The sequence below is a fragment of the Monopterus albus genome, unplaced genomic scaffold, assembly GCF_001952655.1.
Source record: "Monopterus albus unplaced genomic scaffold, M_albus_1.0 scaffold223.1, whole genome shotgun sequence".
In the NCBI taxonomy this organism is placed as follows: Eukaryota; Metazoa; Chordata; class Actinopteri; order Synbranchiformes; family Synbranchidae; genus Monopterus; species Monopterus albus.
Window position 1 is genome coordinate 1,114,363 of NW_018128103.1, and position 8,470 is coordinate 1,122,832.

Genomic DNA, 8,470 nt, shown 5'->3' on the forward strand with positions numbered 1-8,470 from the left:
ATGGAATAATTGAAGATTATTTCAGGCGTGGGTCCGTTTTGAGTGAATTCCAATGGCTGTTTGTTATCCAGTGCACGCTACGCTACGGTAAAGGGTGCTGCAGCTCTCTGTCTCCGCGCCAAAAACAACTAAACAGGAAGAAGAATAACTACTTCCGCTTGACAGGCTTACGTCAAGATACTTTGAGCTATGTAGGAATTTCGACATATATAAGTCAGAATTTCGATTTAGCTATGTAGTTATTCCGACTTAGCTAAGTCGAAATTCTGACATAGCTAAGTTAGAATTTCTACTTAGATTTACTTAAGTCATTATTTCGACTTAGCTATGTCGGAATTTCGACTTAGCTATGTCGGAGTAACTGGCGGGAATGGGCTTCCATAATCATCAGACTTCAGTTCTTCATAAGTAGGAATGAACTGATACCAGCGAATGAACTGGCTATCACCCTCTAGTTCTTGTACTCCTACTTGTAAAGGTTACTCAGATACTATGCACCGATACCACTCTAACAGCAGCATTACAATAACCTCACACTGGCTGAGCTGGTAGTTAGGCAGTGGAGAAGAAATTTCAGTGGTTTGTGGATATTTTAAGATAAGTGTTTATGGCAAACAAAGTTAACTGTGAGCTCTAATTCTCTGTGTCTCTGTGAGCGCCCCTTCCTCCCCATCTCACACAGACACAGGGTTGCATTTTACCGAGACGTCAATGCTCAATATGTGCAAGAAAACAATAATGGAGAGATTAGCTTAATTAATCAAATGTGTTGAATAAGCTGAACACAACAACCTTGCAGAAATGCAACATTTTCACTCTCCCTGCGGTCAAAATGCTCAGCTCGTTCATCCACTAAAACCAAACTCTGCTTGTTATGCTGACTGTAGTGAATTGTGAGTGTGATTAAAATAATGACTGATTTTATATAGTTGACGGAGTCTAATGGGCAAGATGGTGCCACTGTGTTTGGCTGGCCGTCTACTCTTCCTGTGTATTTGTTTTTTTTTTGTGGCTTTTGAAGTCCCTTCTGTTTTTTCTACCTTGGTGTATGATTGTCTTACGTATGCCCCTACCTGTGATCTTTATTGTTATTGTTTTGTGTGTGGTGTATAGCACTCTGGTGCTCCTGGAGTTGTAGAGCACTATAGAAATAAAGATTATTATTAATGATTCCATTCAATAGGAATGGTGTCGGTGCTGTGTTTATCATACAGCTAGTTATTTTTTATTTGATCACGATCAGGAGGTAAGGCTCATGAAAATAAGTCAAAAGGTTTGTGATGGTAACCATTTTTGTAGTAGAATGACTGCATTATTTTTAAGTGCCTGTATTGGCAAATATTCAAATAAGTACTTTAACCTACTCATAAGCATCATGTTTAAAGGTCAAGATCAAAGGTCAAAGTGTTTATTTGTCATATGCACAGGAAAAGTGTTTTCCTGTCTCCTGAGGACTCAAACGCATGACTAAGTAAACCAGAAAGTTGTTTGAAGGTTTTATTGTGAGGATGTATGAAGGGACAAGTCCTCTGTGTAGCTTCTGAGCCATTGGAGGTCACCAACGGGCAGGCTTGGAGTGAGCCTGAAGAGATTGGTGCCATGTTTGTATTTTCTTGACACAACACCTCATAGTCATACCTTAAGACTGAGTGGTTTGATAAAATTACATTTGTGTGTTCTGGAGGTCTGACAGGGGAATGGAGGTGACTAGTGGAGGAAGCACTGTGGCATCTCAAAGACTCAAAGTGTCTATTGTCATGTGCACAGTAAGGAAACGTGTTTCCCTGTACAATGAAATTCCTACTTTGCTGTCCACAATGACTGCCAAACAGTACAAGGTGAAATATAAGGTAGATAAATACACAGAGCAGATTAACAAATTCCTTGAGGGCTGGCAATCGTGATCTGTGCAACCTGCCTTCAACAGACAGACTGAACACAGAGCAAAAGGGAGTAGGAGTGGAGAGGGACCAGGAGATGGCAGCAGTGTATGTTTTTTCCCCACAGGTAAAGCAGTGGACAAAATGGTGGATGGCCAGGAAGATGGCAGAGCTCTGTAGCTCTAGTACAAAAAAAATAAAATAAAAGTAGGCACAAGCACCAAATTCTAAAACACAGAAGTCTTCAGCCAGCCAAAGAAAAAACAAACACAAGTGAGCTCAGTAAATGCAAAATCACCAAGTCCAGAGGCACAAGCAAATGGGTGCCAGAATACTGTTCCATGCATGGATGGCCCTCTCACTTCATAAGTTGTCTGCACAATAGAGTCTATGAACCAAATTCTTTATTCCCTGTTCATTTACTTTAAGGCAATAAAACACTTCTGAACTCCTCCTTCTGTGTCTCTCCTGATTTAATTATATTTCTACCAAACACAGGGATTTTCAGCTGGATCCAATCCCAGCCAACACTGGGTGAGAGGTGTGGGACACCCTGGGTACACCCTGGACAGGTCACCAGTCTACCACAGGGATGACAGGTACACAACATTAAAACTTCAAGAGAAAAATATTTCTAATGAATGAAAAAAATGTTCATGGTCCTTTCAGACCTACAGTAGTTAACACTACTTTTAACTAAATGGTGAATCTGTAAACAATGCAATAAATAAATAAAATAAAGTAAAACCTTGGGAGTCTTAAATTAGTTCTGTTAATTGTCCACTTGGGTATAACATGCAGTAATATAGTCATGTAGTATCATATCAATGTCAGTGCTGTGTCAATATAACTAAATTCTCATTAGAAATAAAGGTGTGTCAGTCTTCCATAAAGGATCATCTCATGTATCCTTACTCCTCAAAAAAAATAAAGAACTTTGAGAAGTCGTTCAAGACTGTGGACTGGAACAACTTCAACGTTGAATGAGAATCAAGGAGCGAGTAATGATCAAACTGGGAAACTGGAATATACCCATTGTGTTTCCTCTATAGGCCTGTTTATTGAGCTGAGAATGGAAGTTTATTCTGTTGAAGAGATTTGAATCTCTATCACTTTTTGACAAAAGATGTCAACATTAGCTGATAAATAGATGAATCAAAAAACTCTCCTCTGTCCTGTTTCTTGATAGACAGTATGATGCATAAAAGTAAAAAAATGAAGTAGAAAACCTGTTTGAGTGTGAGAGAGCAATACACATGAGGAAATTTTCTTTTTAATTATTACTTCCTTTATTTATTATGTTTCTTTTTATTTCTTCATTTTTCCAACACAGAATGTCATATTTAGATGGCAACACATAAAACACTACACATAAATGTATTAACATCACATTGTTTTTCATTGGTTTTGAATATTATTTCACTCAACCATGGCCTTTAAAGTGCATACATTTGTATCATAAAAATCAAACGCACTGCAAAACATAAAACAATAAGAAAATAAGAAAAAAGAAGAAGTAAAAAAGTTCCAGAAGCAATATTATCTCCCCTCTTTCTCCGAACAATATTACCTCTTACAACTGCTTTCAACAATATTCTCGTCATGGCCATGTCTTATAACAAGTAGTATATGCAGCCTGTAAATAAAGCAATACAAAAATAAATAAATAAATCTAACCATTTCATTTTTAAACTGTACAGAATGAGCTGTTTACTGTTACATGTGTTTAGGGAACAATGACAAATTTTCTTAAAGGTAAGGGAATAGATACCATTTGGGTCCGTGCCAGGTTGGTTTTAGGTCACGCACATATGAAACAAGTTGTAGGAGGAAACTTCAGGTAGAAAACTGGGAAATGTTCTTACATTTTTTGAAATTGGGTCAAACATGAAGATGTTTGTGAAAACGTCATCACAGATGAACTAAAAACAAATATTTCAAAGACCCTGACACAGAATGTGATGGAGAAATGAACTCCTTTACTTATCAAATACAAACAACTAACAGATATGTCTTGCTAATGGGTATTGTTTTGTCACCATTATGGATAGATGTTGTTAAATATTGAATCAATGCATTAAAATAGAAGTAGTTTTAATAATATAATAAAATTATGGTGATGATCTCATAAAAAGGAGGGTGATATACTGTATATTGAGAGACAGCATACTGTAAATGTTTTGAGTGTCAGCTCTGTGTAAAATCCACGTTTGGTTTTATTTTATCTGCTAATAATATAATGTCTCAATTAATTCTCAGGAAATGTAATATACTATAATATCTATATACATTATGACATGACATTACATATGCGTGATAGAGGACTTATCTATATTGGCTACTATTAAATCAAAATCCATGTCATGTCTCTTTGTTTATTGTAATGTATGGATAACAGATTTGTTTCATTCCAAATTAAGCAATAACCAACTCTTAACTGACCATGACTTTTTAAATACCAAAGCACTAAACACTGGCTCACATTGATATATTATTATGAAATAAATATGTTAGTAATGCTACCTGATAAAATAATTGATAATGGTTCATATTTAGACACCTCTTGCCATGACAGTAGTAAGTAAGACAGCAGTAATTGGCCTTTAGGGCCTCAGTGACTGTTCCATAAAGCCAGCAGACTGTCAGATTTGCCTCACTGCAGCCTGCCATAAACTGACTTGCTTATACAATGTTTATATTAATTTCCTTTTTGTCACAGAATGTTTGCTTCTATAAGGTTCACAACGTTGTCATGTAACGGTTATAATCAGGTACTGTAGGTGTGACTTGCAATTTGATATTAATTGAAGTTTTCCTCCAGAGCAGCTACTGTACTTTTCCACTGTCATCTGACTGCTTCATGTGCATTAAACAGACCAACATTCTCAAACATTCACATTCTTCATTTCATATAAGGACACTTGCATAGATGTATATTTCATTGTATTTGTAAGTTGCTTAATGAATTGGTTATGTGGTATATTGAATGTGCACCACTGTAATAAGCACATCAGTGCAGAATGGTATGGGTTGCACACTATCTGTGCAAACCATTTTTACCGCTGCAGTATCAGGTAAATTGCAGTATCAGATAAATTACAGCATGTTTGTTGAGAGTGTGGACTCTATTTTCCCAGAATATGGTGCATTATGGGCATGTCCAGCAATGTTTTGCACTCAGGCATTACCAGGCACATTGTGGAGGAGAAGCAGAATACATTAATAGAGGGAGGAACACATCATGAGCACATGGAGTCATGGGCTGGCTTTAGTTATTGTCAAGGAAAACCAGCACTTCTCACCCCCTTTAATGAGCAGGCCAGAAACCAGACTTTGACATGGAATATTAATTCCCTGTATCTTCTTCTCCTACCAGTTATGCATGCCATTCCTAAATTGTGAGTGTTTATTGTAAAAATATTGCACAAAATATTCCATCAGTAGTCTGTTCACCAACTTTTGTGTATGTAAGAATGAAATTCTGATCCTGTACCTTTTAAATGTTTTTAAAATAATACAGCAAGAGTTCACAGCCAGTGGCTGCATCAATCACTTTTTATTCTCCAACTACAGCTGCTTTTGTTGAGCTCAAACCATCATAAAAGTAAAAGCAAACACAACATATTAGTAACAAAGGTATGTCTCTGTGAAACTTGATTGTTTCAAGAAATTAATACTTCACTATGACAGCAGCTTGCACCGAGGTCTGACATACATTGCCTGCTGCCTAACATGATTGATTGGGATATCTGCATTGTATTTGTCCTTTATCATGGCTCATGAGCTGCTTTAAAGTGTTATTTTGTGCAACTAAGCAATTACGTGGATTTGGTGTAGGGGTAGATATGTAGATATGGCATGAATACCATATCACATATTTTTTTAGTCAGGATTCAAGATCTTCTCTCAATTCTTTTTCAAGTTAGCTTTTAGGACTATTTTGCAAGTTATGAAACAGTACAACCAAATTAATCACCCTATTTAAAAAAATATACCGTAAAAGAACAGAAGGATAGCAGACCATCCAGGTGTGTGCCTAGACAATAAATCAGTTGTTGAATCTTGTCACAGCATTTAGAGTACAGCTGTGAAATGGCTGTGTTGAAAAAAAAATTTGCAGTTAGGTATCTCGTACTGTGGATCAACTATTTTGAGCAGCCTTTTGAAACCCAAATTTTCCACAGTTTTTTTGAGGAATCATGTCCTTTGCCAGGTAAAATCTCACTGCACTGATTTCCTCTCTCCCATGCTTAATTGTCCTGTCATTGTTTTGACCATGTAGCCGCTGGCTGTGTAGCTGTAGTTGATGGACTTATGTGGAGTCCTCCCACTGTTCGACTGCTAGCATACTCTTTGGGGTGATTCCTTTAGAGGTGGTTAAAAAGGTTTGCCATGTCCATCCAATGTGCAAACCCTATCTTTGTAACACTTTCCAATAACCGTTGTTTGTTAATACCTGTAATGTGAACATAGTTTTAAAAGCTCTAAAAAGCCACACTGTGCACTACCTGCTTTGACATTGATGTGGTAAAACAGTGCAGAAGCCATTTAAAGATGACAGTGTTCATTGATGGTCCATTCGTTTACTGTTTGCCAAATGTGGTTGTTAAATGTGATTGAATGTGTACTCCAGGATGCTGCAACATCACTGCTGGGTGTGATTACAGATTTAACAGTGATAAAATAAAAGAGTCTTTAAACTAAGCCAGAGATGACAGTGAATCAAGGCTATTGCTGGTAAAACATTCTATGAAGGCACTGCCTAAAATAACCGATGACTTAAAACACTGGGCACATTACAATGTTGATAGTATGGGTATGTACTCACTATAAAATCTGACCAAACTCACTCTGCGGCTTATATCTATCTTACATCTAAAACTCTTAATTGACTAACTTCAAATCCACAATAGCACTGTATATCTTTTTATATACATTTAGCTATGTGACAAAGTCCACTTACAGCATTAAGTTCTAATCAAAATTGGGGTCATTATTATCACAGCAGACCAATTACACTGAAAAAAAGGACTCACCGGGTCATTGGATTTACACAAATTATGCTAGTTTCAGTGCAAGCATAGCCCTCTAAAATCCAATGAAAAAGATGGAAGAGCTTACAGCCATCAGAGGACATAAGAATGTGTTGGTAGCTGATACTGTGACTAAATTACACTTAGAGTGGCAGGGAATAGTCATGGCACAGTTTGCAGTTTCCTGGTTTTCTGTATAAATTGGTCATGAAATGTAATCTGATCATCACCAAAGTCACAAATATCAACAATATTTCTAACTGGAGCCAGGTGTTAGCAAATCTGGAGTACAATCCATGAAATGAGAATGGAGATGTGGTTTAGCACTACCTTGACTTATAAAAGGAAACAGTGTCAGTATGCTATTCGCAAGCAGCATCAACTGATGTGAGCGGTGAGCGATCCCTTACAAAAAAGAGATTCAGAAGATCAAGAGTTCTTGATTTGCATATAACTGGAAAGGATTACAGAGTCACCTCTAAGACTTTAGATATCAGTCCACAGTCAAACATACTGTCTATGAATGGAGATGATTTGGTATTGGGGCTACCCTCCAAAAAAGTAGGCATCCAGCTAAGATCACTCCAAAGGCACAATGCAGAATGCTCAGTGAGGTAAAGGAAAAAGAAAGGGCTAAAGCTAAAGACTTGAAGGATTCATTGGAGCGGGTTAACATCTCTGTACATGACTCAACCATATGCGAAATATTGAATGTTCATAACTCAACCATATGCAAAATATTGAACAGGCATGCTATCCATGGCAGCACACCATGGAGAAAACCATTGTTTCCAAAAACATAATTGCAGCATGCCTGAAGTTTACCACCTTGACACTCTACAGTACTACTGGGAAAAGAGCCATGTACCAACATAAAAACATCATCCCAGCAGTGAAGCACGGTGGAGGGACCATCATGATGTGGGGCTGCTTTGCTGCCTCTGGATATTGTCAGGGTGGCTGTCGGCAAGCTCAGAACAAACAGAGTGATGCAGCAGGACAATGACCCTAAACACTGAAGCAAATCTACTACAAAATAGCTTTTGATTTATTTATTCTTTCAAGCATGTAAAGACAGTTGATATATCAACACACATAATTTTACACATATCCAACAAATGCTAATCGAATATCAATTAGCTTATACCTAGTACATGCTTGAATAGAGTAGGAAGAAGTCAGACTTATCCAGTCCTACCCCCTGCCATCATCTTACCATCATTGGTTTGCAAGCAGTATCTCTACATAGCTAATTCTCTTCTACACCACACAAGTAAAATACTAAAGAATTATAACAGTTAACATTCGTACATAATTACATTCTTAAATACTTATCTTCTACACCACACAAGTAATATATTAAAGAATTATTACAGAGTATTAACATTCATACACCACACCCACAATGTTCCATCTAATTAATCATTAAGCCTGTTCTTGCATATATCTTGATTGACACATACCTTTATATTTATGTTTAAACTCATCAATTCTATTACTATTTTTTATGTCCACACTTAAATTATTCCATAGTTTTACCCCACTTATAGAAATACA